Source organism: Triticum urartu, chromosome 6 (assembly GCF_003073215.2).
Source record: "Triticum urartu cultivar G1812 chromosome 6, Tu2.1, whole genome shotgun sequence".
Classification (NCBI taxonomy): domain Eukaryota; kingdom Viridiplantae; phylum Streptophyta; class Magnoliopsida; order Poales; family Poaceae; genus Triticum; species Triticum urartu.
Genome location: NC_053027.1, coordinates 166,284,713 through 166,295,235, shown reverse-complemented (window position 1 = coordinate 166,295,235; position 10,523 = coordinate 166,284,713).

Below are 10,523 nucleotides of genomic sequence, written 5' to 3'. Positions count from 1 at the left end.
GGGCAACGTCTCTACATTTCAGTGCGACTGCACAAAGGGAGATTGGTTTTGCTCTATCCTCCTCATCCAACTCCGAGCCTAATCTTCTCCAACTAGTTAGTCTTAAGAGAGACTGCAAAGGTGACCGGCTTCTATTTGTGTGTTTATTGTTTCATCAGCAGTCCTTTATTATCGTAATCACACTTAATATCTTTGGAACAGGGACGCTCAGCTCTATTTTAGTGGAACTGCACAAAATGATCGGAATGTTGCATGCTCCAGACAGCTACTTTTTTTCCCAACATGCCTTGTTGATTTAGACAGAGTTGGGGGGACGTTGCTGCCAATGAAAGCATGGATCAATTTTAATTTAACACCTTCTCACAACTCTGTCTTCAGTTGTGATGTAATTATTAGATCTGATCTGCTAATAATTGACATGCATTAGCAAGGAAGTTAGTTTTTTATTGTTTCCAAAAGAGCATCGATGGCAAGACACGCGAAACAAAAGCTGAAAGCTCACACCATTGTACAATTTCATGTCGCTGGAAAATTATTTGTATAGTACGTCAATTATGTAAACAAATGATGGAAGCTTGATAGCATTGCCAGAAGCCTCTTCATCATCCGGGTCCATGTGCCATGCACAAAATTATACTCCTTCGTTCCTAAATATTTGTCCTTTTACAAATTTCAAACGGGCATATTTTAGAGTGTAGATTCACTCATTTTGCTTCATATGTGTACTCCCTCCGTTCCTAAATATTATGTTCATCTTTCTAGAGATTTCAACAAGTGACTATAGACGGAGCAAAAAGAGTGAATCTACACTCTAAAATATGTCTAAATACATCTGTATGTGCCAGTCCATTTGAAATCTCTAAAAAGACAAATATTTGAGTAGTCACTCGTTGAAATCTCTAGAAAGACAAATACTCCGGAGTATATTTAAGAACCGAGGGGGTAGTGCACGACCGCATGGGAGACTCAGCCCAGTCGTTGCACCGCATTAATAGTGAGTAATGAGCAGTCAAATCATAAGCCCCACCTTTCCCACTGTAAGTTGCTCTGAAGAAGCAACCATCAATACGCTCTTCTTTGAATCCACTCATACTACTCCACCTGTCATTGTTTATACAGCGTGCTTCAGAAAAAAAGAAAAAAATCTGTGGGACCAAGGCGACTAGCGATCGGCCTGAAAAATAGCATTGGTAGTTATAGCACGGCATCTATTACTAGAGGGAATAATGCGTACACACATGCATGCAGTGCTTCCACCCCGGGTACACACATGCATGCACTTACTCCACTCCGTAGTAGTACAGTACATGGAGAGAAAATTGTGGACTTGATTGCGGTTACCACGCCCTAATTAATTGAGCATTAAACCAAATGCGTCCAAAGTCTCTCTGGTGGTGGAAATGCATTGAGAGAAATGCATCATAATGAAGCACGCCCTGTAAACTGTGATGGAGGAAGGAGTAGTATGAATGTGCAAAACCAAGTATGCATATGGCCAGTCGGTCAACACACCTCCTCTTGGCATATCACTGACATGTGGGACAGGAGTGTGAGCAAACCGATCTCAATTGATGGCAAAGAGCCAACCCGCCATTCCTTGAGAGGGACGAGGAGCGAGAACACACAGACGGGCTCGCACGGAGGCCAAGATATATTCGAGCATGGTTGCTTGATTGATATCATTCATTACATGTTGGGCTGCCGTTTTCCGCCCTTCTCCGGAATAAATGTGTACTTTATCAGAGATAAAAAAATAAGAGTACAGACGCTCCACCATGCGGTTCTAGTAGTAGTAGTACTCGTACTTCTGCGCTTGGCTCTTCGCCTCTTCATGAAGTCGAACAATGATGGTACTCCGCATGTTGGGTACTACTGTGTATGCCTCTGACAATCTGACACCGAATGGACTGATGCATGTCCACCAAGGGTAGGTTGCATTAGTCAAAAGGCATAAGCGAGCTTCACCTTGTCCTGCAAGCTTCTCCTCATTCTGCGAGTTGACGGGACACACCAAAAAGTAGTGCTAGTCCATACTCCCTCCTTTCCGGTTAATATGGCTTAATCTTTTTTGCGGGTAAATGAGAGAGCTTTATTCATATATAAGCATTCTTAGGACGATCAGCCAAGACACTGGTCACTAGGAAGCGAGGTACCCCGCAAAAAAAGAAGTAAGAAGCGAGGTGTTTCATCAAGCCAGCTCTCGGCCACATACAAAGTGCAGCAAGCATGGTTCGCACAAAGATGCGCCGCAAGGTTTGCTAACCTGTTTACATGCTGAATAACAAAAAAAGAGGAAATATTACCGAGCGCTACTATTTGTAACAGGATATGAGTCAGAATTAAGCGAGAATTGTGGCGAGTGTTCCATGCAATCAACTTCCATTATCACATGCGAGAACCCTCGAAGAGAACCAAATGTGTTGAAGATTGCTTTATCACATTTTAAAATTATAATAAGAGTGCAGACGCTCCTCCATCCAGTTCCTAGTACTAGTATAGTACGTACCTTTATAGACTATAGTAGTAGTACTAGTAAACTTTGCGCTTGGTTGTTCGCCTATTTGGGAAGTCGAACAATAATAGCACTAGTAGTATAGTGTATGCTTCTGGCAATCTGACACCGAATTAAATGTTGCACGTCCACTGCCTGAGCGAGGGAGAGCTTGCATTAGTCAAAAGTTTCTCCTTGTCCTGCGAGCCACCGCGCGCAAGCTTCTCCCGTTGTCGATGTCAAAACCAGCGGATCTCGGGTAGGGGGTCCCGAACTGTGCGTCTAGGCCGGGTGGTAACAGGAAGCAGGGGACACGATGTCTTACCCAGGTTCGGGCCCTCTTGATGGAGGTAAAACCCTACGTCCTGCTTGATTGATATTGATGATATGGGTAATACAAGAGTAGATCTACCACGAGATCAGAGAGGCTAAACCCTAGAAGCTAGCCTATGGTATGATTGTATGTTATGGTTGTTGTCCTACGGAAAAAACCCTTCGGTTTATATAGACACCGAAGAGGGTTAGGGCTACACAAGGTCGGTTACAAAGGAGGAGATATCCATATTCGTATTGCCTAGCTTGCCTTCCACGCCAAGTAGAGTCCCATCCGGACACGAGACGAAGTCTTCAATCTTGTATCTTCATAGTCTAACAGTCCGGCCAATGGAGATAGTCCGGTTGTCCGGAGACCCCCCAATCCAGGACTCCCTCAGTAGCCCCTGAACCAGGCTTCAATGACGACGAGTCCGGTGCGTAGTATTGTCTTCGGCATTGCAAGGCGGGTTCCTTCTCCGAATACATCACAGAAGAATTTGAATACGAGGATAGTGTCCGACCCTGCAAAATAAGTTCCACATTCCACCGTAGAGAGAATAATATTTTCGCAGATCTAATTTGCTAGCTTGTTTTGGCAGCATGACGTTATGTCATGGCCCGGTGATTATTCGAACCGTTTCTTTTAACCAGCCCCGCACATAACGCGAGGCAGTTTTTCGACACATCTTGTCAAAGCAGAGATCGTGTCCCCTTATTACGGGATTCTCATCAATACAGGCGTGGGTAACCCAACCGCACCATCAATTGCGGCGCTTGGGGGATAAGCGAGTTTTACCAGGCAAGTGGGGACACCTAGCTTCGTCTGCCCATATAAAGGGATAAGGATTCACCTTTCTATCCACGCCTTCTTCCTCCCTTACCCATCCATTTTCGCACTTTCGAGCTCTAGCGCCCAAGTCCGCACTTCCCACCTCGACCTTCTCCAATCATGTCCGGAGCGGGAGGCAAGTGGATGGTCTCCTCCTTCATGGAGGGAGACATCAAGAAACTGAGGAGAGCCGCATACCTGCCCGACGACATCACGCACCGGCTCCCAGATGAGGGGCAGCTCATCCCCACCCCTAGGCCCCATGAGAGGGTAGTATTCCTCACCCATTTCCTCTGCGGACTAGGATTCCCTCTCCATCCCTTCGTCCGGGGGCTCATGTTTTATTACGGCCTGGATTTCCACGATCTGACCCCGAACTTCATCCTCAACATCTCGGCGTTTATCGTCGTGTGCGAGGCCTTCCTCTACATCAAGCCCCACTTCGGCTTATGGCTGAAGACCTTCAATGTCAAGCCGAAGGTGGTGGGCGGCCGCCAGGCGGAGTGCGGAGGCGCCATGGTGGGCAAGATGCCCAACATAACATGGCTCGAGGGCTCATTTGTGGAAACCATAAAGGGGTGGCAATCGGGGTGGTTCTATATCACCGAGCCGCGCGACCCTGCATGGGCAGCGGCCCCCAAGTTCCGATCTGGCATCCCCACATGGCTCACCTCCTAGAAAGAGAAGGGCCTATCCTGGGGTAGTTCGGAAGAGCTGACCGGACTCCAAACATGTATTCAAAACATGGTGGACAAGAAGCTCAAGCTTGTCAACATAGTCCAAGTTATGCTCATCCGCCGGATACTCCCATGCCAACAACGGGAGTTCAACTTGTGGGAGTTCAATCCGGCGTAGCACCGAACTCTGAACAGGCTCTTCGATGACTCATGAAGACGCCTGGAGGGTGCTGTTCAAAAGTGCCGAGGTCCCTCCCCCTATTACTGAGGATCGCAGATTCAGCGCGAAGCGCCAAGCCAGTGCAGTAAGTTGCTTTACCTTTCACAAGATACTCATTTTTTTATATAGATTGACTTTATGCGGGATCTAAACTCCCGTACCTTTGACAGAACTGGCAGAAGATGGCCGGACAGATCGACTGTCCGGCTCCTTTGCCCGAAGGCCCCGCAGACGCTCTTCTGGCGAAGATGCTGACTCCAGCCCCTTATAAGGTGCCGGAGAAGACCAAGAAGGCCAAGGGAACCCGAAAGAGTTCCCGACACCAGGCGTCGTTGGACTCACCGTCCGATGACTCTGCGGCGCACTCTTCCCCCGAAGACAAGGAAGAAGAAGAATAAGATGCTCCCCCACCGACTGGGGGAGACAAGAAAAGGAAGGCCGCCCCAACTGGGGAGGCTGGAGGGTCCAAGAAGGGAAGGACTCTCCTTCCGGACAGTTCCACCGCCGCCGATGAAGGCGAAGGCGAGTGGTTGCCCAGGGTCAAGCCCCCGGGGAGATCGTAAGTATTCGGATACCAGAGTAACTCCTAGGATTCCTTTGGCGCACTGCTTTCCCTAACGCTGAACAATTATGCAGGCCGCCACGAGCCAGTATCGATGTATCATCGAACGGCTCCTTGGGCTTGTCGGACATGGATAGCAATCCAGTCCCGACCGCCACCTCCCCTCATCCTGCTGACGATGCTGAGGTGTTGTCTCAAGAGGCACCAGATCGAGGGGAGACAGTCCTGGAGGCGCCTCAAGGCAACCTTCCGGACTCCAGGAGCCACGGGGACGGGGGCCCCGAGAGCTCCGAGTTCGGCCCTCAGCCGAACACCGTGCCGGACCCTCCAGCGGTTCCAGGCTCGAGCAGGCGGCCTCCTTCTAAGAGGGGCAAGACGCCTGTGCCGGTGACCTCTATCCATCCAGAGGCACCGGACAATCTGCTGGAAGCGCTTCGCAACGCTTCCATCGACGAGGAGCACCGCACTATTATGAGTGCGGTGATCCAGAAGGTTCAGTCTGCCAAGAGCGGATTGACTGAAGCCTGTGCCAGCCTTCTAACAGGCTTTGAGGTAAGTGTTTTAAAATGTAGTAGAAATATTACCGCATACACAGTAGCCTCTGATGCTTTGTTCGGTGTTCACGAAGAAAAGCCGAACAGAGGATCAAATAATATCGCAGGAGTCTAATATAAGTATGTCAATATGCATATGCAGGCTTCGCTGCTGGCGTCCGCCGCACTAACTGCGGAGGTCACCATACTGAAGCAGGACCTCGAGGGGTCCAAGAAAGATCTCGGCCTTGCCAAGAGGCAGCTCGAGGAGAACAAGGGTAAGTAATACCCCGTCTATAGATATGTATATATAAAAAAGGACGCGATTGCAAAATGACAGGATCATTGTATGTTTGCCAGGGGCCACGACCGAGGTGGCGACCCTGAAGCAAGCGCTCACCAAGGCCGAAGATACAGCGGCCAAGGAGCACACCGAGCGAGAGAAGCACAAGGCTCGGGTGGGCGAGGTGCAGCAAGAGCTCTAGGCTCTTGTGGCGAAGCACGAGGCGTTGGAGCTTGACTCCAAGATGCTGGAGTCTGAGCTTGCCGCGGCCCTCGGGAGTGTAAAAAGTGCCAAGGCCGAAGCCTAAAAGGCCCTCCAAGAGATCGACGCGATGAATAAGATAGCGGCGGGTAAGGCTTTCTATATGCAAAGCAAGCATGTAAAAGTAAATTACCGATTACTTACCCGGATCCGGAGCTCTTCAGGAGCATTCATAGATTTGCCCCGCAGTGTGTCCGATGCCGCACAATTTTACCAGGCCGAAGACGGAAGCTCGATGGAGAAGCTGTTCTGGTCTCAGTATGCTGAGGCCAAACATCCGGTGCCAATGAGCGACCAGCTGAAGCATATGGTCGAGCTACATAAGGCGGCCGATCAGGCCATGAAGAGCTTTATAGTCCGGTTGTGGCCTGGCGACGCCCTTTCGAACAGCTTCTTCGGCCTGGTGAGGTGGCTCGTGGATGCCTGCCCGTGACTGGAGGTCGTCAAGCAATCTGTCTGCATTGAAGGTGCACGTCGGGCTTTCGCCCGTGTGAAATTGCAGTGGGTCAAGCTAGACGCCGTGAAGCTGATCAAGGAGGGGCCGCCAGAGGGCAAGGAGCACCGCCACCCCGAGATGTACTACGAAGGTGTTCTGCCAGGCGCCCGTCTCATCACGGACGAGTGTTTGGAAGATGTAATATTTGAATGAGACTTGCTCGTTTGATCCTGTATGTATGAAAACTTGTTTCATATGCGCTATGCAACGCTTGTTGGAATTTAAAATATTACCTTCTGTTTGGCTGTTTATCCAATCTGAGAGATGGCTAGTCCTCGGCTTCTGCCCCCATGCCACGAGTGCTGGGGTGTTCGAGATAAACCTGAGCACTCTTGTTCCCATGTTTGGGTCCTTCGAGGGAGGTTCTCAGCACAACGAACAAGGCAACCGGACTAATAATGCTTTATCACTCTCACTTAGCCATAGAATTCTACAATTTTAAATTTCGGCAAAGCCCCTGGTATTCAGAAGGCCGAATTCGGGGCGCGATACACGCATGTAAGCCGGACAGGGCCGGCCCCTCGCCCTAAGCGGCATAAGTGTTTAGGGACTCGAAAAACCTCGCCGAACAGCGACCAATCTCGCGCCTTATCATGACAGTGAGTTTTAGCTTTCTCTACTGAGGTGCTCAGCCCGGCAGAACCGGGGCACAATCGCAGTAGTTCTCCTAGCGCTACCTTAGCCGATAGAGCGGAACATAAGGTACCAAAACATAGGAGCCTGGCAAACCCAACATTTGACCAAAGACATGATTCGGAGCAGATGCATATAATGCTATAAGTTCGGGGTGCCGCACTTGTGAAAGTGTTCGGACTTTTCACACCGCATTGTGGGGTACGTAAGCCCCTGGTGTATTGGTCGTACCAGAGTGTACGGTTGCAAGGCGTCATTAATGAACACATAGACATATATATATAACAAGAATGCAATAATAGTCGTAATGTCATGCATTGTTTATTGAAAAATTGTGTTAAAGCAGAGTGATACAGATAGTGCGATAAGCAAAGAGTAGGACTATGTCCCTTCCAAGGGCAAGCTGAGGAATGATATGAAATCGAATATTTTGCTCGTTACTGTAATCAACCTGGGAATTCTGTGGTATAACGTAGATGTCTACCTCCTTGGTTGCTGCATCATGTGTTCGGCAATAGTGCTGCCAGACAGTGTTTCCAGAGATTAAGGTCCTGAAAGAAAAAGAAAAATAACCAAACGGGAAGCCCCTAGTGCAGTTTAGGCCGCGTTTTGGCGCGTGCCGCAGTTGTGCCCCCCTCCCCACCTGTGCCCATGGTATTTTTAATGCGTAATTATGTATGCACGGCACTAATATCGCCATTGGGCTGGGATTGGGGTGGCCGCCATATTGCTACGCGAGCTAAGATCGCGCCCAGCGGTCTATTTGCCGATTGCCCCGAGCGCACTTGAAGGTGTCCAGGCTTTGAAGCGCCGAACTGGTGGATTGCCTTGAGAGGCTGCTTTGCGCTTGTGCTGCGAGGGCCGCGGTGTGCTCCTCTGTTCGGAGAGAGCGCTCTGTGTTTCCATTGACTGTAATAACTCCGCGAGGTCCTGGCATCTTGAGCTTGAGGTATGCATAATGCGGTACCGCAATGAATCTAGCGAATGCGGTTCGCCCGAGCAGCGCGTGATAACCACTGTGGAACGGGACTATATCAAAGATTAACTCTTCGCTTCAGAAATTATCCGGGGATCCGAAGACCACTTCCAGTGTAATTGAGCCTGTGCAATGGGCCTCTACACCTAGAATGACGCCCTTAAAGGTCGTTTTCGTGGGTTTGATCCTTGAGGGGTCTATACCCATTTTGCGCATTGTGTCCTGATAAAGCAGGTTCAGGCTGCTGCCGCCGTCCATAAGGACTCGGGTGAGGTGAAATCCATCGATGATTGGGTCTAGGACCAGTGCGGCGAATCCGCCATGACGGATACTAGTGGGGTGGTCCCTGCGATCGAAGGTGATCGGACAGGAGGACCAAGGGTTGAACTTTGGGGCGACTGGCTCCAACGCATATACGTCCCTGAGCGCACGCTTCCGCTCCCTCTTGGGGATGTGGGTTCGGGCCCTCTTGATGGAGGTAAAACCCTACGTCCTGCTTGATTAATAATGATGATATGGGTAGTACAAGAGTAGATCTACCACGAGATCAGAGAGGCTAAACCCTAGAAGCTAGCCTATGGTATGATTGTATGTTATGGTTGTTGTCCTACGGACTAAAACCCTTCGGTTTATATAGACACCGGAGAGGGTTAGGGTTACACAAGGTCAGTTATAAAGGAGGAGATATCCATATCCGTATTGCCTAGCTTGCCTTCCACGCCAAGCAAAGTCCCATCCGTACACGAGACGAAGTCTTCAATCTTGTATCTTCATAGTCTAATAGTCCGGCCAATGGAGATAGTCCGGCTGTCCGGAGACCCCCCCAATCCAGAACTCCCTCACCCGTCCTGCAACCTTCTCCTCGTTCGGCAAGTTGACGGGACACAGCAAAGTAATGCTAGTCCATACTACCTCCTCTCCGGTTAATATGGCTTAATTTCAAATGAGATAAATACACTGTCTGTCACTGTATATTTGTAAAAATACGGTCAGTGGACTTCATAATACACTCATTGCGCTCAATATATATATTTTCCGGTGTTTATACGGTAACTAGCTCACCCTGACTGAGTATGTGTGTGCATACATGTGTAGGTTGAGCACTTGAGCATGACCGTGTGTGTTCCGTCGTGTGCTCGGACATGCATGCATTAGGGCGTCGCGTGCGTTTTTGCGTCCATGTGTACGTGTGACTATTGCATACACGTAGGGGGAGTACATGTAGGGGCCACTAAGGAGCAGTCAAATCACACAGTAAGTTAGTCGGAAGAAGCAACCATCATTTCACTCTTGAATGACACGTACGCAATATAAAATGGTTGATATGGAGAGAAAAAAGAAAACCACTATATATACACTAGCAGGAGCCTAAGCTACAAGCCTACTTGCTTAGGTTACTCTCTTCACAAGCATAGAACGACGGGCCCGATCCCGCAGCTGGGGGAAGGGAACAATGTTCTGCGTAGACGCGGTCGACATCGGCGAGGGAGAAAACCCACAGTCGGTGCGTCCCAATCGGGGGTCACCGCGGTATGGGCCGATGCCGCGTCCCAACCGCCCTTCTAGCTACAGCCCAATGTCCCAGGTAGTCCATCTTCCTTTTGGAGCTGGCTTGCTCCACTGCCGTAGCTCCATCTCCATGTCGATATTTCTCTACTTCTACCGGCTTCTACTTGTGATGAGTTTATGTCTCATGAACTAGTGCCAGTACTATTATTCTAATCATACTTCTTCAATATCTTTGCCATCAGGGATGCTCAGGTCGATTTTAGTGGAACTGCACAAAAGCATGTATGATTCGAGGGTGCCAGCCGTCTTTCCTTCGACAGGTTCTACCTGGCCACGAAATTAAATCATGTTTAGGGTTTAGGGTTTAAGTCATAGTGACCCCATCAGTAGTTTTTCTTTCGTACACGCTCTCACAACTTTTTTCTTTAGTTGTGAAGTAAATATTGGCTATGATCTGTGAATCATTGAGATGCATCAGCATGCGTGTTAGTTTTCCTTTGTATTTGATGGAATGTTGTAACGGGGCAACCTTGGAATAGGAATGAAAATGGAGTGGAAAGTTTACGTTTTTCCGAAGAAAAAATGGAAACGGAGAGAAACCAATGTTTCGTTTCGTTGGATCGTGCCATCGAGCAAACCCAACGTTTAAATCACGTCTATCGTGTTCGTGCCTCACCCTCCTCCACGGCTCGACCCACACGGTCGCTCGGCATGCCACTCACCACAAACCGAGTATAC